This window comes from Tachypleus tridentatus, chromosome 12, assembly GCF_004210375.1.
Source record: "Tachypleus tridentatus isolate NWPU-2018 chromosome 12, ASM421037v1, whole genome shotgun sequence".
Classification (NCBI taxonomy): Eukaryota; Metazoa; Arthropoda; class Merostomata; order Xiphosura; family Limulidae; genus Tachypleus; species Tachypleus tridentatus.
The window spans coordinates 17,742,745-17,766,997 of record NC_134836.1 but is presented as its reverse complement, the minus strand read 5'-3'; the positions used below and the strand labels follow the sequence as shown (position 1 = coordinate 17,766,997).

The window sequence follows — 24,253 nt, the reverse complement described above, 5'->3', positions numbered from 1 at the left end:
ATGAAACAATAGCTTCTTAACTTTCAGAGTGCACTCACTATCTACATCACTTATATTCGTTCAACAAGTGCAAATAAGTATCGGTTACATCTGTACCCAGTTGATCTTGCTTCTGTGAGATAAATTCAACCATACAAAAGAAGAACGGTTTGTGACAACGTGTAACTGTGATATTAGAAAGTTAGTTGCATATCAAAACTAATTTCCATATTAACCAACCTTTAATAAGAATCTACAAGTAAGCACATGTAACACATAACCCCAAAAACTTTAGATGAAGATTTTACGTCCACTAGCCTAAAATAAAAACAACAAATAAACATGTGATACGCTTCACATACCATATACATTTAGCTGTCAAAATCCAACTAATCCATACAGGAAATATTGTGAATATTTCAAATTATAACTATTATAAAATTAATCTTCTGTGACTAAAGAGTGGTTGATGTTCCCATATAAAAATAAATAACACTGCAAAAGTTCACTTCACGAGATCACCAGGGAAGCAAAGATAAAATGCATTATTTCTTTCGAAAGAGCTTATGCACAGCTAAGGGATACTTCTAGTTTTTCTGTCTTGCCTTCAAGTAGTGTAAGTTATTTTTAACTGTTTATTGGTTTTACATAAAGGTCATTAATTTGAAAGAAAAGTTGTTAAAAAACAATAGAAAATACATGAGTAGAATCCTTGATTTAAATCTCAATGATATTTCCGAGTTAACTAATTCACGCACACCAGCTTTTTTTTTAATAAATGAGCATATTGTATTAAAATCTTTGTTCATGCAAACTATTATTAGTTTTTCTTTTCCAATACGTGGTGAGTAAATTTACAATTTTTATACTAAGGATATAGCATGCAAATAATATGGTTCTAAACTTTCCATAACTTAAAAAATGAATATATCTTTAGTCAAGTAAATTCAGGTAATATCACAAAATCAATATCAGTTCTAGTTATTGTAAGGCTCTGTCAAATATTAACTGCGACCATCCCTCCTCTATATAAAGGTTGGTTGCCAGTACAAATTGTTTGTGCTTAGTTAGAAGTACTATGTGAATAAGGCTGACCTAGCTATAAACTTAATTCTAACACTGTTAGAAATCTTTTTTGCCTCTTTTTGGCTAAATGAGTAATTAATTGATTTTTCTCTCTGATTTTTGCCCCGCATTGTCATGTGGTTAAGGCATTTGTTTCGTAATCTGAGTGTTGCGGGTTCGAATCCCCGTCACATGCTCACCCTTTCAGCTGTGGGGGCGTTATAATGTGGCAGTCAATTCCACTATCCGTAGTAAAAGAGTAGCCCAAAAGTTGGCGGTGGATGGTGATGACTAGTTGCCTTTCATCTAGTCTTACACTGCTAAATTAGGGACGGCTAGCGCAGATAGCATTCGTATATCTTTGTGCGAAATTCAAAACAAACCAAACCCTGATTTTCGTGTCTGACTAACTAACCTAGTCCCCTAATGTGTGACAGGATTCTTAAACGTATTCTGCCAAAGTCTGAATTTGAATTTAGTCCCAAACTGTCGGATTTAAAAATATGATTCCGCGGTCAATTGTCAAAATAAAAAACTTTTACTTATAGTTCTCAATAGTATAAATAGATACTGTGTTATTGTTGTCGGGCATAGGATGCTTTTACAGTAGGTATCTGTGACTTTGGGGCGAAAAGTTAATCTATAAATGAACAGCACGCACTTCATTTGTTTACAAAATACTATATATTTTCGGAAAAAAAATGAACGTATATACAATAAATTTGCGCGCTAAAGAGATCATATGCATATCATAAACACTGTATATATGTATACAGTTTTCTTCTTGTTGTCAAAAGTTCGCTTAAAGCTATCCAATAGCTTTAGAATTTTAGTTGACCAGCCCAACTATCTCCTCTATTACTATCATACTATTATTTTGTGTTTGATTCACTTACAAGGTGGTGCAAGTTACCATCATCGTTTGGTCTTTTTTCTGCAAAATATTCTCTGTCCCTTTTGTCAAAGTGCACTAAGGCTGATTCAGTTACTTTTGAACCAAGCTTTGACGGAATAAATTATTATTCTTATCTCCTTTTCTACTGTTAGTCTTGCTGTAAGGTAATAAACGTTAGAGCTATCATTTCTACAGTAGTTAACTTCATGCCGAACTTCTTACACGTAACTTTACTCTCTCTGCTAATGTCTGTCTTCTGTTTTCGTTTGTTTCATACTATTTATATCTTTATTACTTGATTGTCTTCTTGTCTTCTAGAAATTTCTGTATTCTTTACGTCAATGTATTGTATTCAACGTTCGATAGTTCCAACATCAATAAGTTATAAATATATCTTCCTATAGTCATCTGCTTTTAACTCTTATTATAATATAAACTAAAGAAGAATAAACCACTTACAAAAAATAATTAATTATTTCTAAAATAGACAGTTTTTTTTTTTATGGGCCTGGGATGGCCAAGCGCGTAAGGCGTGCGACTCGTAATCCGAGGGTCGCGGGTTCGCGCCCGCGTCGCGCTAAACATGCTCGCCCTCCCAGCCGTGGGGGTGTATAATGTGACGGTCAATCCCACTATTCGTTGGTAAAAGAGTAGCCCAAGAGTTGACGGTGGGTGGTGATGACTAGCTGCCTTCCCTCTAGTCTTACACTGCTAAATTAGGGACGGCTAGCACAGATAGCCCTCGAGTAGCTTTGTGCGAAATTCCAAAACAAACAAACAAACAGTTTTTTTATATCATTACACAGCAAAGTAAAGATCTCGTCAGATTTGTTTTTGTGGGTTGTCTGGTGTACTCACAGTGCCTAGAACCCTCAGCTGGGCAATTTCTAGAAGACTGTAAACATCATTTAATATTTTACAGTTCCATCTCAACTTTCTTATAATAATTTTAAGGTCCTTCTTAAGAGTTATTTGTTAAGTTTTAAAATATATACGTATGAATTTGTGTTACACATATTTTCAATATGTCTTACAAAGCTAAAATCCAGACTCAATTCCTCTCAGTAACCCGAAGACTCATACATTATTCTGTACATTTGCGCTAAAATAATACTTTTCGTAAAATGGACACTTAGGCCTTTCGTTTCTTCCTTGTCAACTAACCTCACCGAAATTTCAATTGCTCGAAATTCTAGCACCTAATTTTTGCGCTGTCATCAATGAGAACAACCGGCTACAGTGGATCCCAAGGCTTGAGGATGCTCAAGCCATTGCGGCCTACTGGGCACTTCGACAGTGTCAAAGATTTTGAGTTGTGTAATTTAAAACTCACAGCGCATCTACATAAAATATTATTATTATTATTATTATTATTAGCCTAAATTGATATATTAATTTAGAACAATTAAAAAGTAAAGAATTTCATTTTATGCATTTTCTAACGGTCATATTCATAATGAATTATGAACTTCAGAATTTCTGTTTTATGTATAAGATAAGAGGTAAATATTATAATTTATTTAAAATCTATTGTATTAGCGCTCGACAACCCATGTAAGCTCATATAGCATACTTGTAACTGCTAATTAGGTTGATGTTATTGCAGGTGCGAGTCAATTACGTCATGCGCAATGCAAATTTGTTTGTTTAGAATTAAACACAAAGCTACACTGGTATCGAAACCCGTTTTTTAGCGATGTGAGTCCGCAGACATACTGCTGTATCGGGGGGGGGGAGGTGCACACCAGGCAAGAGACAGCATTGTTCGAGAGCCATCTGTAAAGAACACTGACTGACAAACGTTCTTTTGTAGGAATGCTGTTATGAACAAAACGTGCGCGGAACAGCTGACAAGTGATTCAAAAAGCGATAAAGCAAATAATTGAAAAGGAAGAGTAACCAAGGTAAGAATTCAAACCGAGAAATAATTTATTGAGTAAAATAAAATGAATATTAAATAAACTAATAATAAACGACTATTTGACTTAATACTGATATTAATAAAATGAGTGACAACCTACGAATATATTAGTAAGGATCATACAAAAAAGTAGACACTCAGTGAAAGCCAAAAATAGACAAGAAAGGCCCACTTGACTATTTTATTTTATTTTTAGTACATCAGTGGGAGCAACAGTTAACTTGGATGTTTAGTTGTTGTTAAGCAGGAAGCTCCATAATGAACTATCAGTGCTGTGTTCAATGCGGGTTGCAATAGTCATCTATGAATTAAAAGAAAGTGCCACCTAGTTCAGAACAAGTATACTTGAAGTAGCAGAAGATAATTTTTTGCATCCCTATAACATGTTGATTATATATCCTTTTAAATATCTAGATTCTTACTTCTTGTATTTGTCATGTAAGAGTTAAAGATCAAAACGCTATCTTATTCCCAGGTTTGTGTTCTCTCCAGTAGAAGAAAATTTTCTGTACTTAAAGAAACAATTAAAGAAGCTAATAACAGTGTAAAGGAACTAGATATTTCAAATACTCGTTCATACCCACAAAGTATAGAGAGAAAATAAAAATATGACACGGACCTGTACAAGTTAATGGCTTTGTTTTCCAATTTACACAAACTCACATTTGAAAAACCATTTTCAAAGGATAACTGTTTGGGAAAAGCTACATTGCACATGGTTGATCATATTCTTGAAAAACTACACACATTGTTATGGTTGTTCTCCCTATTATTAGACAACAACAAATATCAGCTGATTGATGCAAGTTTTCAATCCTTACCATATGTTCAGAAAACTCTAGAATCTCACGAGATAGGCAGTTTGCATATGGGATGCCTTAAGAAATGAAAGGTTTTAGAGTCCCAACTGAAAACGAATTCTATAGTTAGATAGTACAGTACAAACTATAATCGAAATTGAGCTGCAGCACTTAACTGTCGTATTTAATAGGCTAATTGCAGTAGTTGTGCTTTTGGCAGAGATAAATCAAGTTCTATGCGGAACTGTTGATAGGTTAAATCATCCTCAGGAATTAAATTCATTTCAACCCAAGTGGAAATGACGGAAAAGTTTGATCTCGTAATGAATAAACCCAGTTAGCAGGTTCATAAACAAGTCATTATTTTTCATCTCCGAATCCTAAAATAAGCTAATAACAAATCTTCTTAAAAGAAGCTGTTAGTTCAGTCGTTTGTAAACGTATGAAACATTATTTTATAATGGCGGACTGTACTCTTGACATAAGTCATGCATCATGAGCAGCTGTGGGAAGTATTAAGAACGAGGAACCTCCAATGATTTAGATAAATTTTAAAGAAATTTAATATTCTTCGTCATTGTCTGAGACACTACAGGAGATGCTTTATTAGAGTTCATTCTTGAAGATTTTAAGAAATGTGTAATACCGTTCGAAGATTATCGAGGTCCGTAACAGTACGAGTAAAAGAGCCTTACACGAGGATGTGATACCTATATTGTAGCAATTAAACAAAATGACATTTTGTGTTCCTTAGCTGCTATTCTTTGAGCCTTGTAAGGCTACTGTGAGAGTTGCAAGTTCTTGTAACTGGCCAGAAACGTTTTTCGGTTTTTTACGAATATTTTTATTTTTGTGGCATCAGTTAGCATATGGATTATTTTGATGTCCTTTTTTAATATAATTCTTAAACCTTTTTCCAATATTAGGTGAGGATGTAAGATTGAAAGAGTAAATTGCAGTGAGATACCACAGATATTTTAACAGTATTAATAAAATTAAAGGAAGATGCATCAGGTAACACCGCCTATTCTAAGTTCTATCAATAGCATATGAACTAGTATCGTACAGACTTTTAATTTCTTTAGTAGTTTAGTATGATATGTTTGTACAAATAATTTTTTTTCCAGCAAGCAAATGCAGAGCTTAATTTATGACTTGCAATGCCAGAAACCAGGTTCCGATAACCGTGGTAGAAGAACACGGATAGTCAGTCCCCTTCGTAGCTTTGTGCTTAACTACAAGCAAACAAACAATGAATAATAAAAATCGATAACATTTCAGAATAAACTTATATTCAGCAAAATCTGAAAATAACATTATGATTATAGTTATTAACTAATGTTGTAGTAATTTCAATAAATAATTATTTAAAATATTCGGTAAAGAGGTAAGTGAAAGAAAGTACGGATTATAGAATATGTCATTATATGTAGCAAGTTGCATGGGATATCAAGCTATATTTATAAATATTCTTAATAAACAGTTGAGTATTAAATGAAACTATTTAGAATAATTTTAGGTCTAAGGATGTTTGTAAGTCATTACCAATCAAGCAGTTTTTTATTGCTGTAAGTAAGCTTTCTTTAACGCGGAGCTCAAATTCTGATGATCTTATAAAAATGATGGAGAAATCGTTATCTGTGATGTTGTGGCATGTAATTTCAGCATGTGAACAGATATCTGTTGTTGTGCAGAAACCGTTTAAAACGGATTTTGTTTATCTTGTAGCGTGTTCATGACGTTGGGAGACATATTTCAGTCGTTCCGTAATTATACGTCTCATTATTACTGTGTAACAACAAAGCAATCCAAAATGTAGAGCATGATGAACCAGTAAAATCGTGAATGGATTAAGCTATAATACTATGTTAGATATTGAAGGAAAGGAAATTGATTTAATGTGCTTATTTTAAAGCAAAGCCACGTTGAACTATTTGCTATGTGATTTTAGCGTTGTAAGTCTGTAGACATACCATTATCCCACTGAGGGACACTTAATTTACAGTTGAACTTTGTCTAGCAGCAATTTTCCTAAATATATCTAAAGCTCTTGGAACACTGCGTTTCATGTATAACAGCGATTTAGAATATCTCAAACGTGTGAAATACTGTTAAAACATATTAGCGCTCCAGTGTCTCTTGCATCTGCTGTGAAGAGTTTTGAAATGATGAAATTCAGAAACACAGGGTGATCTCCTTCGAAAGAAATGTTGCAAGAAGGCTACAGAAAGATTTTGATGTACTTGAGAGAAGATAAGTTAAAAGTATGTTTTAATAACTACGTGAAAACCAAATTAATACGAAAAAAGTTATACTTCTAGATAGGTAACAGTTACATTTTACTTTCATACCAAAGTTATGAATTTAGGTCCAGCATGGCGTCGCGGGTTCGAATCCCCGTCGCACCAAACATGCTCGCCCGTTCAGCCGTGGGGGCGTTATAATATTCGATCAATCCCACTATTAGTTGGTAAAAATGTAGCCCAAGAGTTGGCAGTGAATGGTGATGACTAGCTACCTTCCCTCTAGTCTTACATTCTAAACTTCAGTTTATCGAAAAACTACACATTTCACTATTTAGATAGTGTGGTACCACGCACATGATAGACTACATAAACTGGATATTAAAAAAAAATTGTATTTGTTTTGTTGTTAAACCACAATCTACGCTTCGCCCACCGCCGGCATCGAAAGCCGATTTTGGGTTTTATAAGCACTTAGGCTTACCACTGAGCCATGGGGTGGGCTTCTTTCAAGTATTGCTAAATGAATTTGTTATAGACATGAAAACCTTCATTTGAAAATTGAGCGAATTAGAAACTGTTTTGTGGAGTTAAGTCGATAATTAATAGAATCTTCCCAGTGGCACAGCGATATGTCTGGGAACTCGCACCGCTAAAACCGGATTTCGATATCCGTCGCGGGCGCAGCACAGATAGCGCCCTTCATGTGTAGCTTTGTTCTTAATTCTAAACACACAATAACTAATAGAAATGTGGGTAAAACTGTTAAACCTTTTAGATCCGAAAAGCCATTTTTTAAGCTTTATTGAAAACAATATTGTGCCGTTAAAAAAGCATGGTATAAAACTTTTGGATCCTTAACCTCAATAGAGAGGTTAATTTCATTAAAAACCAAGAAAAAGATTTTCGTTCTTATTCCTGAAATTTCTTTCAATCTAAAACTTCTGGATATTTTTATAAAACTATTCATCAAAACTTCTGAATAATTTTATATATAACAAAGGGGGAATACAGTTATATATTAGAATAAAAACATATGCAATAATCTTCTCATGTATTCGAACACACAAGTGAAACTTCTCATGGCTTCTCCAATAAAGATGTACGTTTTCTTAATATAAGAATCGGACGCTAACGAAAGAAAAATAACCGCTATTTATTCAGCTTTATAAACCTATGTTAAACAAATATCCAGAAATTCCTTTATATTTGTTTTAAAATTATGCGTAATTATATCATGTGAATTTCTTCCAGTACGTGTGTTAGTATACAGGTATATCAGATGATATCAGGTGAACATTGGCGGAACATTGTGATAATAATTATTCATGTTTTTAGTTATTCCATGTTTTAGCCGCATAAAGTTTCAAACCAAAAACTGTAGAATCATTCTATCTAGATATTTTTACCTTGTTTCTCCAGCAGTTTCCATTGGGAAGAGAACATTGAAGTTTTTACCATTTGAATTTGTTGATACGTGTTTTCAACTCAAATGTCGTTCTACATAACTATTTAATTACTTTTGAGCTTCATATTCGTTAGTCATAATAGATAATTGATTAGACGGTTGAAAAGTGTATTTTCAACCAGGATTACAGCAGCGTATCGCTTATCTTTCTCTTTGAGGAAACTGCGTTCCTTACCAGTTAATTGTAAATCACTTAGTTTCTCTTCTACTTATTAGATGTAATCAACCAATTAAGTAAATGTTGGATAACATCTACCTAGTTTGGAAATTTTAATTGTTTGGGGTAATTAGGATAACCGTTATGATAGGATGGAGATAAGGTATATTTTAAGTTCTCTCTTCTAAAATAAGGACAACACATATATAAAAAAAAAACTTCAACTTACTAAATATGTTGTGTTGTATACCATGGATCTTGTTATAAGGAGAAACGAAGAAAAAAAAGAAGTTACTTTACAAGAACAATTTCCGAGAAATAGGGTAAGCTGAAACATTTTTTATTCTGCTCCCAAAAGTTTTGTTCTGAATGTGTTCTTTAATTTCAAGAACAAACTATAAAGTTCATTAATATAAAATTAATTAGACATTTCAATATTATCTGCATTAATTTTTTGACTTGGCATTTTTAAACTTACGGAAATATTTCTATTCATTTTGTGTGCACGAAGTGAAAAGTAACAGTAGTGACATAAGCTTTAACGTCTTACGTTTGTTATTTATATGGTAATATAAACTTTACTCAGCCTTTGTATTATGTATATAACATACAATACTATAGTTCACTGAACTGTTATCAGTTGCTCAGTCTTATGCCTTTAACTATTTTCTTCCGATAAAACCTATCGGATTAAAAATTTTGTGATTTAAATGTAGAATCATCCGAAACCCAAACTGAGTACGAAGAAATTAATAACAATCATAAATTTCTACAGTTATTTTTATATATGTCCGTATGAAATATGCAAATTATGCTTATAAATAGATGTTATTAATGATATAAGTTATCAGGTCTTGTTGAATTCATATTTTAGGCTGTGTTGCCGTGAATATCGTGTCTCATAATAGCTGCTGGCTGAGTACTGACATAGTGGTTAGTGCACTCAATGGGAATACGAAGATTCAGATTTTGCTACCCTTTTCCGTGGAAACTCCCTTAGCACTTTGGAACCATGGGTGTACTATAAGAGTGACAGTCAAATCCCACTATTTAAGTCAGACTAGAGTAGACCAAGAGTTTCGAGTGGATGTTTATGAAAAGCTGCTTTCTCTTTAGTCTGTGCGTCCAAAATTGAGGATGTCCATGTTCAAATAATCACTTAAACAAATCATGAAAATCAGAAATTCCAGATATTTTTATATTATTATTTAACGTTAGAGACATATGTCCAAATAAGCATAAACAAAGTTTTGCTCTATTGCGAAGTTTGAATTAATAGCAAAGTTTAACTTTAAAAGTAAAGATTCTGAAATTTAACATTTTAAGTCCGCTGTTCTTCCTGATGACTCCAAGTGAAGATAGCTGGCAAATCATCATTTGAATGGTAGATTGCAGAAACAAATCGTTCTTATTCAGCCAAGAAACAAAGGTGTGTATCATTTACTCTAGTAATGGTTTATAACGGATAGGAAGTATAATTAAACAATTAAAAAACAATTTCAGTATTTTTAATTGATATTCAATGAAGGAAATAAGTACTAGTTCCCATAAACTCAAAGTAAGAGCTTTTGTAGGTTAGATATTTATTAACTTAGGTATTCTTTCTATCATAAAGAAGATCCTGATGATTGAGCTTTTTATTTCTTGATGTATAGAATGCTTTTTATATTTATTATTCATTCCCATTTCCTTAAGAGACCATACAGTTCCATCGTTGGAAATATATGTATATATGTGTGAAAAATGTGTAAGAATCATTCGAAAAAAAAATTTCGGATCCTCCAAGTCACACTGATAAACGTTCTCATGAATCTCAAATCTTGTTTAAATTTTAAACTCACCACTATTGTGAATGGTGGCTTATACTTTAGGGAGTTACAAAAGTCTGTAAAATAAATGTAATATCGGTAAAGTAAACTGCATAGATATATAAAGAGTATATAGCTGAGTTTTCTCGACAATACCATCGGTATGATTTGTTCTTTTATGAATCGAATCTTTGAGAAGCATACATCAAATCTCAAGTTATGGAGATTGCCCCCAGCTGCTACATTCCCGCCATAAAACCGCTTTGTCTAGGTTTGTCAAATAATTCTCAGCTAGCATCAAACGTTTTTCAAAACTGAGTGCAGCCAGAAAATCAATATTAAACTGCTTATCTTGGAAGTCTCAAACAAAGTCTTAGAACTAGACCATGGTCAAAATTTGACAAAGAAGGTAAAATAAAATTATCACCAGAAAATAAAAAATTATTGTAGATTAAAATAACTTTATTTTTGACATTATTGTCATAAAGAACATTTTTAAAAGATCAAAATTAATCTAACTAATCTGTTAGCTCAAAAGGTTAAAGGCTTTTCTTTTAAATTAGAAACAGTTAAACGAGCTTTCAAATATTGTATATGTGTGTTTTTCATACAGCAAAGCCACATCGTGCTATCTGTTGAGCTCACCGAGGGGAATCAAACCCTTGATTTTAGCGTTGTAAATCCATAGACTTACCGCTGTACTAACTGGGGACAATACTGTATATCTAGAAGCGTTTATATCTTTAAATGCTCATTATATCAAATTTATTTACTTAGTGGACGCAAAATATGAACTTAAATCAGCCAGACAAGAACATTAATCTGAAAGAGAAACTTTGATTTTATTAAACATTACTACAAATGTTGTCGTAATACGGGGATGACATTTGAAAACGACAGAAATGAGTATATATCTTTTATGATTTTCAAAGCAATTCCTCTAATTCACAGTCCGGACACGCTAACATGGGGTCTGAAAACAAGAGTGTGTAAATCATTACTTGTCTTTGTCTATGTTTGTTTTTGCAGTAACATAAGGTCTTTCCTATAAGTGTGTATCAGAAGATGTCTTCAGTTTTTGTTTCACGAAGTCTGTGATTAATCACATTTACCAAATAGTGTACAAACATTAATTTTTCATAGAAGAAGCTACCCTATTAATTACCTATTTATGCTGTTCTGAAAGATTCTAGAAACGATATCGGATGATACTTCAGTTTACTTCCCAAAGGGCACACATAAATATCGACTTGTAATGGTGGCATTCGTTACCGTACGTGTAACTTACGCTACTGAAACATGTCTCAGTGGACCATTACTAACAAATTAAACAAAAACACTTAAATAGCTGAGAAATACAATTATAAAGAGTACTTAAATATCAGTATTGTTAAGTAAACACATAATTAATTTGGGTTTCTTAATCACACAATAATGAAAACTTTTAATTATAGTTTATGTTGAGGTTTTATATATGAGATAGCTTAAATCTACAAAGATGAAAAAAGGGTTAATAGCACTTTAAAAGAGCGATGTACAAAATCTGATACGTTTGGTTAACGATGAATTCTCGGTCATTCAGCAAAGTAGTGCAACCACGAGAAACGGCATTCGTCAATTGAAGTTGTAAACTAGTGTATTAGCCAATATTCATATTCATGAAAGAACTTTGAATGTTCTCCATGTAAGTGGAAAAACTCAAACGGCTAAAGTTTAGTAAAGTTAGGGGTTTCGAATCCATACCCCGGGCTAATTATGAACAATTTTCTGTGGATAGGAAAGTGAGCCCAATGATATGAAACTGGGCACATTTCTTGGTATGGTTAACGGTATAATAAACAAAGACTTAGAGATGATTAAAGCTCACAAGCTTTCAGCTACACCTCAAAATAAACAACATGAGAAGGATGAATGAATTAACTGGTACCACACAGTCACTTTTGACAACATGCTTATCACGTTCTCTAGTGTTTTTTGTGCCTTCGGTTCGCTTAAGTATGGAACAGGGCCCAACATGACCAGGTTGTTAGAATACTCGCATTCTAAAGTTTAAGGTTCAACTCCCTTTTTCATTAAACGTGATCGCACTTTTAGCCATGGAGCTTTACATTGTGGCGGTAAATTCCACTGTTTCTTGGTAAAAGATCGAAATCAGAATTTTAGCGTTATAAGGCCTCAACCTTACATTTGAGCCAACAAACTTTATACTGGGAATTTTGTCAAGGTGTCTGATCTAAGACTAATCTCGTCGTTTTTATCTAAAACATCAGTGGAATGAAAATTGTAAAGTTGAGCAACAAAGAATCAAAGGTACCAAACACTGTCACTAAACATTGATTATCGCTCGTACTCGTAATATTGCTTCCTGATTCAAGAAGTCACCTTACAGATGTAATAAAAAAAAGACCAACAGCACAGCATGGCCAGGCGGTTAGGGTGATCTACTCGTAATCTGAGGGTCGCAGGTTCGAGTCTCCTTCGTACCAAATATGCTCGCCCTTTCAGCTGTAGGAGCGTTTTTAAGCGACGGTCAATCTAACTATTTATTCGTAAAAGAGTAGCCCAAACGTTGGCAGTGAGTGATGATGACTAGCTGCCTTCCACCTAGTCTTACACTGCTAAATTATGGACGGCTAGCTCAGATAGCTCTCGTGTAGCTCTGTGAGAATTTAAAAAAAAAACATTTCTTTGAAATTATCATAGAAATAGATTGTAAATGTTTGTTGCTAAAAAAACGATTTTCTATAAAGCTTTAGTTTACATGCTGCACATTTTGCATTCTTATATTTTTAAATTCAACTTCGAGCAGATATTTAGGTATTTTTAATCAATTTTTCATATTCCTGTCAAATTTAACTAATAATTAAAATAACTGTCAAAAAGGAATTAGTTTGTAGTTAATAACAATGATACACAATGAGCTATCTGTGCTCTGCCCACCACGAGTATCAAACCTGGTTTCTAGTAATGTAAGTTCGCAGACACACTGCTAAGCCACTGTGTTGACCGAAAAGGAATTATCTTAATTTCAGTAGGAATTGGAGAACCGATTTAATATTGTATTAATACATAATGAAATAGATTTGGATTATTCAGCTATATGATAATTAAAATCTAGCTAATTTAGCTGAAACAAAGCTACTGAAATTTGTTTCTGGTTAACTGATTTGTTTCCGATATTCATACAAAGCAACACAAATGTGTTAACTGTCTTTACTTATCAGCTTAAATACTAGAAGTAAAGTAGCTAGTTAACAGCACCCACCGACAACTCCTGAGCTACTCTAATCGAAATATGGGATTTATAACGTACTCACGACCCCACGGCAGAAAGCACGTCTTTGCGGTAACAGGACGTGTATCGTGATCGTTCGGATTCACAGTCCGATTCGCCTACCAAGTTTGTTAACGTAAGAGTCCTTAGTTTGAATCGCTTGATTTATCTTACAATTACGAGGGGTTATTCTTATGTCTACGAAGCATCGTTATTTCAAATAAATTGTAATAAAATGCAATATGGTCGTGAAAAAGATATTTTTGTTGTTTCTTTGTGCTTTTTTTGCAATGTTGAATAATTTTTGCCTTATTCGTCATGATAAAAGCTAGGTTTCTTTCACTTGCTCCTACAGATAGACAGAATAGATAATTAGACTTGTTGTTACTGACAAACTATTTGAAAGTATCAGCAAAGCATTCATAAAAAATGAATCACTGATTCGCTTTTAAGGGTTCGCGTGTGCAAATCAAATGTTGAAGAGCTTTATTGTCACTGACACAATAAAAAAAATCAATTTTGAATTCGCTCTTAAAAACTGAACTGCCTGCTCGTGCTACTAAGACGTATTTCAGACAAATGTCTGAGCAGTTATATATATGTTCGCATTCACAAATCTCAAAGGAAAATATATGTTTAATTAACTTTTTAAATTTTGAATCTTGTTAAATCGGATGGCATATTTCAATTGCTCAGTTCTTTGAATTATTTAAAACTTTTGAGTAAAGGCAGAGAAGAATGCAAAACAATATGTCAGTCACTCTGTATCTGCTATACCTAGAGCCGGCATTTATAGAATTGTTCATCCATTTCTCAAGAAAACCACAGTTTGTAAAATAAATGTCAATTTCAAATTCTCCATTCACACACATACAAAATCTAAAATACAAAATAAACCAAAAAACATCCAGTAACGTATATGAGTACATTAAAAAAGAAGAGAGACTGAAATGTTAAAAGAGAAGAGTTCTTGGAAGTAAGGAACAGATTTAAACTACGCGATTCAATTTTTGGTATAGAAACGAACAGTAAAACGAATCTTTTTAGAATGATTCTTTTATCAGGAAAAATAAATGGACCTCGTACTAGCGAGGTTTCATTATGCTTCAGTAGAGAGAAAACATAAATCTAGAGACGAACAAAAGAACGAATACATGAACCTGCAGGGATTTAAAGAAGGCTATACTGTTGAATGCAAGAGATTAGATGATGGGTTGACTCGCGTCGTGCCAAGAAACATTACCTATATTCAGAAAGATAAACAAGGAAATCTTTTGGATTTTATAACAACGTATATGAATGTTAACAGATGGATGTGTAAAGAAATCTTCAGAAAAACTGGAAATTCTTTATTATAACTAAAATCATGTCCTAGGATATTACATACTTTCCAGAAGAAAGATAAAAAGATTGATTTGGACTAAAAGTATTTTTGCAGAAAGACCCACGTGAAAACATAAGATTTTTTGAAATATTGTTTTTTTCACGCTATTATATTTTTGTTATACCAGTGAAATATCAAAATTTAAATTAAAGAGATTATTGAAGCAAAAGAAAAGCATGATCTGATAATTACAGTTTATTAAGAACGTCATTATTAGCATGGAAAATTATTGTTTGTTTTGGAATTTCGCACAAAGCTTCTCGAGGGCTATCCGTGCTAGCCGTCCCTAATTTAGCAGTGTAAGACTAGAGGGAAGGCAGCTAGTCATCACCATCCACCGCCAACTCTTGGGCTACTCTTTTACCAACGAATAGTGGGATTGACCGTCACATTATAACGCCCCCACGGCTGAAAGGGCGAGCATGTTTGGCGCGACGGAGATGCAATATGACTCGTAATCTGAGGATCGCGGGTCGCACGCCTTAACACGCTTGGCCATGCCGGGCCTCATGGAAAATTAATCACGGGAGATGATGTGGTGTGATAACTACGACAAATGAACGTGATGTTATTTGATTACTACGGGGAATGAACGGGATATGATAATTATGGGAAATGAACGTGATGTGACAACTATGGCAAATGAGCGTGATGTAATAACCGTACGAGAGGAATATGATGTGACACATTGATACTTACAAGGAACGAGAGTGATGTGGTACCTTCGAGAAAGGAACTCGGTATAATTTGATAACTTAGAAGACAAAACAACAGTATAAAAAACGATAATTTACAATGATTACTGCTGTAATGGCACAAAACGAAGTTAAATTTTGCAGAATATGACGTAACGCAATGATTGATACCTGAAATATGATTTCTTACGTGCAGCAAATAAAAGTAATTAATGTTACAAATTAAATCAATGCTAAATATCACCAATAAATTGCAAGCTATATTGTAAGTAATACGGATAAAAGTGAATGCTGTTTTAATAGTTGGTTTGGTTTGTTTTGAATTTTGCGCAAAGCTGCACGAGGGCTATCTGTGCTAGCCGTCCCTAATTTAGCAGTGTAAGACTAAAGTGAAGGCAGCTAGTTATCACCCCCACCATCAACTCTTGGGCTACTCTTTTACTAATAAATAGTGGGATTGATCATCACTTTATAACGCCCCCACGGCTGAAAGGGCGGGCATGTTTGCAGATTACGAGTCGAGTGCCTTAACTACCTGGCCATGATAGGCCATTAATTGTTGAAAATATAAATTATGTTGGACCTATTACTAGAATAACGTGAATAGATTAAGACAAGAAAACCTATCAGTCCACCAAATTTGAAAGAGAAAAGTATATATATATCAATAGCTAAAATTTGAGTAAACCAACAATTTTTTCTTTGAGAAATAACTTACGAAAATAAAATAAATATTTCGTGGTGAATAACTTTAGGTATACAACTATAGCTAATTAGTATCAACTCCAAGAAAATGTAGAAGTTATATTGGAAAAATGAAATCAGAACCATCAATTTAGTTTAGCAATTTTACGTTCAATGTAAAATGTTTCGACGTGATGGCCATAGAGAAGATAGAGTTAAAATCTAATATACAGATGTCAGCAAGGAATGTACAGCATATGAAGTATGACGTGTTGACAGGTTATCGAGGAAGACAGAATAGAAGTGGATGAAGTCATGTGCTTTGTGCAGTAGCATAGTTTATATATATATATTTTTAATTATAGATCAACTTTACAAATCTTTGAGTCTCCAACGTACAGTCAGATATCTCTATACACAAAACAAGTGGGAATAAACAAAGCAGAAATTTAAACAGAACACCATATTATCTTGGTATTAAATTTTGGATATATGATCTCTGTTTGTTTTTAATTGAAGGTCCCACAGGCAGTAGGAACTACAAAGAACGTAAATATACCAAAACTATACATAATCAGTTTATTGTTCCTTGAGTTAAAGGCTTAATTTTGGAGTGTTTGGTTTTTAATTTCGCTCAAAGCTACACGAGGGATATCTGCGCTAAACGACCCTAATTTGGCGGTGTAAGACTAGAAGGAAGGCAGTTAGTCACCACCACACACGCCAACTCTGGGGTTACTCTTTTACCAATGAATAGTGGAATTGACCGAACATTATAACGTCCCATGGCTGAAAGGGCGAGCATGTTTGGTATGACTGGGATTCGAACCCGCGGCTCTTGGATTAATACACCTGGCCATGCTGGGCCTACCTTGAAGTGCCTTATTTCTAGCTTTATTCACATCAGCTACATAATTATGTAAGGCCAAATGTAAAATAGCACCAATATTCTTTTGCAATAATACTCTTGTTTATCCTTGAAATTTATTATTTTGTATTACTTATATTACTTTAAAATAATAATTATAAATCATATGAGCATTTTTAACTAAATAAATATTTCAGGTATTTTTAAAGTTTTGATTCAGCCTCTTAGCACTTGGGGGTTGAGGTTAACATATTTTTCCATTTATTGTTCTTTCTCAATAAGATGTAGCATTCTATATTTAGAGAAAAGATTTGTATCTAAGCGTGTTTACAATTAGAAAACAAAGTTTAAAATGCCCTTTACCCTCCACATCATAATAATAATAAGTTCCGAAATTCTCGAACGTACAACAGTATTTGAAGATATGCTAGTATTTTTGTAATACATATATTGTTGATTCTTACTCTCGAAATCTATAAATTTAGAAAACAGGCGCAATACACAATATACGTCACACGCATCAAACTGAAACAAACGCAGATATTAAAATAATATATAACACTAAATCCGTTACACCTCCATCTTTAGAGAATTAAAAATTAGCGTTAAACAATTTTAACTAAGATGCTGTATATACACGTACATTGCAAACAATACATTCAATTAATACGTTGTCAGGGAATTATTCAACTTCTATAACCATAACTATATATAACACAATTAATACAAATAAACTTATGATAATAGTATTACATAAAGTGTGAAAGTGCTTAAACACAAATGTTATCTTTTTGTTTTAACACAATCAATAATCACACGACTGAGTGTTCTTTAAACGCTGGGATAGGTTTCAAAGGAGTGACAGGAATTTTCTTATTATACTTTCTAGCCAATTGACATGTATAACAAGTTTTAGAAAACTAGAAAATATCTTGCCTAATTTTTGGCCAAAAGAAATGTCTTGTAATTTTAACACATGTCTTGTTGACACATAAATGACCTCCCATGGAGAGTTAATGGGCAACTTTCAATATTTCAGAATGATATACTTTGGAAACAACGATCTGATGAGCTGCAGTCCAGTTCTCCGAAGTTGGCACATCTGATAGTCTCTATTTTTGAAAAAACAATTATTTGGAACTATCTCCAGTTCATCTTTTGAGAGTGCATATGTAATTAGTGAAGATATCATTTTATTGTTCATAAATCAATTTACTTGTCGCAAACGGAACTTTACTCGTTAAATCAGATTCCTCTCATCCATCATTGTCACTCACCAAGAATTTGTCAGTAGAACAATATTCACAAGACTCCCGTTGGATCCTAAAAATGTCTGAGACAAATCTATGATATCGTCTTTTGAATACATGTCTACCATTTGTTTTTGGCTTATCTTTTTAGCCTGATCTCAAGTCACGACACACGAGGAAAACACGTCCGGATTTTTCTCAACAACAAAGTTATCCTTAGATGAAACAGTGATCAGCTTGCTAACCATCTTAGGTTCGGAAAAAAAACTTTTCCCTAGCTAAATTGTTTTCAAATGATAATAATACACCATTAAATGGCAAAGTAGTTCTTACTTTAACCACAAGTGGTCTCGAAAGTAGGTCTGATGCTAAATAAATGTTATAAAAAGGAACATTAACAAGACCACTCTCAATATCCTGAGCAATAACAGACTCAACAGCGACAGAACTAGAATCTAAATTCTAATAACAATGAATAAATCGCCCCAGTATCTACTGGAGAAATTGTGGTTGACAATGCTAAGTGCTGGTATCTAGTCACAGGAAAGGGTATCTGGATGGGCTTATTAGATGCTAGATTTCAACACCAACGGACAGATACTCTTCCAAATTGATGATGAAAGTAACCACAGTCTTTGTGATGTTAAATATAGTATTGCAGTAACTTCAGTCACGTTTCTTACCAACACAGTGAAAGCATTTCAGTCCAATTAAACAATTTTGTAAAGAATTCCAACAGAACGTTTGCCACAATTTATCTATTTTGATAGTTGTGAAACAGCTTGTTTATATACACTTGGAAAGTTTAACGACTATGAAACAAGACACATTTAAGCATTTCCTGCAGGTTTTCTATGTCGAATTGAATTCGTTATTGTGACGAAAAGAAGTTCAAACTGATGTTAGTTGGAGGTTTCTAATATTCAATGTTTTGAATACATTGAACGAAAATATAATGGTAAGGAAAACTCACAGACATTGTTGGAAATATAATAGCTCATCCAGAAACCAACCATATGTACGCGTAGGCATAGATTAATTTTAACATTTATAACACTGAAAGTGTGGAGCATGTTTAGCAGTATCGTGTATTGGAATTTCGATCTGCAGCGTGACACGCTACCAAGATACGTTAACATATTAGGACGAGTTTAGATCATATAGCACTTTAATATCAATTTTCTAAAGATAAAAATATGTTTAACACTATACTAGAAGATCAATATTCTTTAAGAAAATTAGTTGTTATTGTTTTTCCGTGTTTGATAAAGAAAGAGTCTAAAGCTGGATGGTTACAAATTACCACGTCAAAAACACCCTTAATGCAAATTCAACATCGTTACATGTAACGTACTGTTACATCGTGTCAACATCCAGTTTTTGTAGTTTCGTCATCGAACAGTGTGAAAATTCATTAAGTTTGCATATCACTACTAAAAAAGATGTTATTTAATGTTTATACGTATTTGATTTTTATTGCATGTGAGCCTGGTTTTACCGTAGACGAGATGTTAAGGGAGGAAAGAAATTGACAGATCTGTAGTGAAACTTCTTTATTATCTACTAGCTGGGGTCTCCGTACCATGAACGGAAGTTATGTAAATTCATTATTAATGAAAGGTTATCTTAGGATATGAAAAGTTGTTTCCTTTATATATAATTTTTTAAAACGCCAACAGAAACAGCAAAACACAAAATGTGAAACCATAAACTAGCGGGTATCCCCTCAGAAACCCGACAAATCTTCACGCCAAATTTCTTGAAGATCAATCAACAGGAGCAAAATAGTGGTTCAAAAACCGCCAAAACATTCATAAAAACCGCAAATTACAAAATTGGAAATGTGTGCGTTTTTATCATTGACCTAATGAACTTCCATACCAAGTTTGGTGAAGATCCATCCACGTCCTGTGAAGTATTTACATGGAGATACAGCTGACGGTGTATTAATGTTTATATAGATGGCACTAGTGCATTATATCCGCTTGTGACGTATTCATGACGTCATATCTGCAACATAAAAGTGGAGAAAAATAAAATTCTCCGTGACTGGAAACAGAGGCGAAAAGAGAAAATCTTGCCCCCTATTGTAAATATACATGCATACAGGATAAAAAATTTTGCGAAGTTGGGCATTGCACAACGCGTAATAAAAACGTTTTTTCCGTATCATATAAGCAAGAGTTACATTATAGTGTGATGTCCTTGTCAGACTTTTTGTTTGGGAAAGTTGATAAACGAATCTACTTGATTTCTTGACTACTACCTGTTTGCTTGGCAGACTTCAGGGAGATAACTAGATAATTCTGTCATGCAATGTTTTCGTTAATTTCTTTGTTAGCTTTGCTCGCAAATTTTAGGAGTAATATGATAGACAGGTATACTGTACAATTTCGTTATTTTGGGGCAGATTATAGATTGAAAACATTATCGACAGATACGCCGTTTAGCTTATTACCTGTTTGTTAGATTTTAGAAAAACAAGTTGACAAACAAATTTGCCAAACAAAGCAAGCACATTTTGGTAAACATCTGTTAGCCTGGCACCATTTTAGGGAGCTGTCATTTTAAACACTGAAATAAAGATTTTATTGGATCTTTCTTCGCTCAGCTGTCAAGATTGACATGACGTGTTTGAAAATTTTTCTCACGTATCGCCTACGTGATTGATTGTAGTAAGGAATTCCACAGCGATCAAAATTTATGGACTATACTTGCCCATTCCTTCAGGACAGAATAGAATTTAATATCATGATCGGCTTATACGAGGTCTGTTCAAAAAATACGCGGACTGGCGTCATAAAACAAAATGTACTTTATTTAGAAGTTACAGGTCTGGGACCCCTTCAAAGTACTCTCCTCCCCAACGCACACACTTATCCCAACGGTGTTTCCACTTGTTGAAACAGCCCTGGTACGCTTCTTTTGTAATGTCCTCCAGCTCCTTCGTCGCATTTGCCTTAATCTCGGGAATCGTCTCAAATCTTCTTCCTTTCAAGGGTCTTTTGAGTTTGGGGAACAAGAAAAAATCGCAAGGAGCAAGGTCAGGTGAGTAGAGGGGGTGGGGAAGAACAGTGATCGAGTGTTTGGCCAAAAACTCACGAGTTCTGAGGGTTGAATTTCGCAGCAACGCGGTGCATCTTCAATTTTTCGGTCAAAATCTCGTAACAAGATCCAACTGATATTCCACATTCTTCAGCAAGCTCCCTGATAGTCAGACGTCGATTTGCCCGCACCAGGGTGTTGATTTTGTCGACGTGTGGGTCGTCAGTTGACGTGGAAGGACGTCCAGGACGCTCATCATCTTCAATGGACTGTCGACCATCTTTAAAACGTTCATGCCACTTGAAACATGCCGTACACTTCATAGCAACATCACCGTATACCGTGTTAAGCATAGCAAAAGTTTCAGTCGCAGATTTTCCAAGTTTAACACAAAATTTCACAGCAAGCCGTTGCTCCTTCAGGTCATTCATTCTGAAAAAATCGCACTTCATTTAAAACCGCGTAGCTAATACACAAATAAAGATATCTGCAATCGGAAAATGGCGTCGTAATCAGCTGATCTGTGCGAACCTAGCGACACCAAGCGGATTCCCCTGGAACCAACTGGAGCCGCGCAATTCAAACAGTCCGCGTATTTTTTGAACAGCCCTCGTACACTGTGTGTGTTTTCATATAGCAAAGCCATATCGGGCTATCTGCTGAGCCCACCGAGGGGATTCGAACGCCTGATCTTAGTGTTGTAAATTCGTAGACTTATCGCTAAGCACAATTACACAAACACTGTAACACTTGACATAACATAAACTGATGTTAGCAGTAATCACCGGTTCCGCTGATATTAATTAATTTAAGGCAGCAATAAAATCTCTAAGCATGATGAATAAAAGCAGTAAAACGTTATCATAGTAACGTACGGGGATAGTTGGAAAAACGTTACCTAGGTGGCTTTTCATTAATAAGACTTGCTTGATAAGAGAAACTGACGAACCAATCTCTCTATTGGATCGGACAAGACTTTCAAGGCCCGGCATGGCCAGGTGATTATGGTGCTCGACTCGCAATCTAAAGGTCGTGGGTTTGAATCTCCGTCACACTAAACATGCTCGCACTTTTAGCAGTGAGAGCGTTATAATGTGACGGTAAATCCCACAATTCGTTGGTAAAAGAGTAGCCCAAGAGTTGGCGGTGGGTGGTGATGACTAGTCTTCCCTCTAGTCTTAAATTGCTAAATTAGGGACGGCTAGCGCAAATAGCCCTCGTGTAGCTTTGTGCAATATTCAAACCAAACCAAACCCTCTCAAACAATCTTCAATAGCTGCGGCTGTAAGTAGTTCTGAAATCGGTCAAGAGATGGGGATATAAGGTAAAGTGTTGTTTCTTATGCCATGAGCTGCTATCACGAGGGTTAGGGACAGTTACGCAAAGGTAGCCCTTGAAAAGCAAATTCTAATATTTGTTTATTAGTTGTTAAGCATAAAAGGACACTACAGGCTATCTAACTTCTACCCATTGCAGGTATCGAAACCCGAGTCCTAGCTTTATAAACCATCACATTAACCGATGAGCCAAAAGGGATCTAAACAAACAAACAAATAATCTCGTAAAGGGGACAAACGTGTTTACTTAGCTTTTATTAAACAGTCTGTAAGATAACATCAGTAACATTGTTGCCTGGAGGACTGAGATATTATGATAGTTATCTCTATATGATGCTTTGTTATTTAACCATAAAATAAACCGTTCATGGCACTTTGTTAACTCATCTTCCCGAAGATATTATTTTAAAATTCTGATTAATTATTATTCAGAGTAAACTACCTACCAGAGGCTATAAGTTCATTAAACTATTAGATCTACAAGAACTTTGCTTCAACATCTGATGTACAGTTAAAAGTAATTTGCTTGGAACTGTTTTATTTTAGCCAATGTGCGAAGGATATAATTAATTAGCTCATTAGTTGAGATCAAGAGTTAGTTGTTTTCCATATTCGGTATGTGGGACAACATTGGAATGTAGAGATTTAATTAATACTTTTACTCTACCTTGGAATTGGGATATATTACAAAAGTCAAACTAACAGTTTCTAAGTGTTGTTTTTCTTATTTATAGTTCATTACTTTTTTCCAACTTCCGGATAACATGACGATAATTAAACTTTTCAGTCTGTGATGATATATAATTAACTGAACACCAAAACTGAGATCTGTAATTATCAAACATCCCCATCTTATTTACAGAGGTGGTGTGAAGAATAGGATGGAAAATAAAATAAAACAGTATATATATGTAACTATATATGAAAATAAGGTAATTGTAATTAATGCGGTTACATGGGCTGTTTTCAGCTTACGTTAATAATAGGGGGCAGAGTGAATTAGCTAATAAAATTAATTTCTAGCCGTCCTAATAAAAATGCCGGCCATAAAATATATGTTTATATGAGAGGCGAAATATTACAATAAGCACTAAAAAACAAAAAATAACGCACCATGCAATGACTGAAAACTACTGACTGCTTGGGAACTCCAGTTATTACAAACAAATAAAGCACAACTTGTTATTTACTCTTGTAGTTATATAACCCCTTAAGGAAAATAATTTACATACATAATACGAGCTTTAATTGAAGACAAAAGTGCTTCTCGGGGAATAAATCACCTAAAGTTCTGATTTAATACACAACCTACAGTATATAGTGAGTGAGCTGTATGATGTGATAACACTGTTGTTTATGGCCTCCTACTTGCTGAGGCCG

General features: G+C 34.2%; 2 long non-coding RNA genes across 3 annotated transcripts in view; one reads left to right on the top strand and one right to left on the bottom strand.

The window, feature by feature from the left end:
- Window positions 1–24,253, bottom strand: part of LOC143235033 (uncharacterized) — an 83,256-nt gene that overhangs the window by 27,961 nt on the left and 31,042 nt on the right. The window lies entirely within an intron of this gene.
- On the top strand, window positions 3,734–18,457 carry LOC143233065 (uncharacterized). Its single transcript, XR_013017946.1, has 4 exons — window positions 3,734–3,843; window positions 8,797–8,851; window positions 9,403–9,957; window positions 18,281–18,457. It is a non-coding gene; the product is annotated as an uncharacterized LOC143233065 (long non-coding RNA).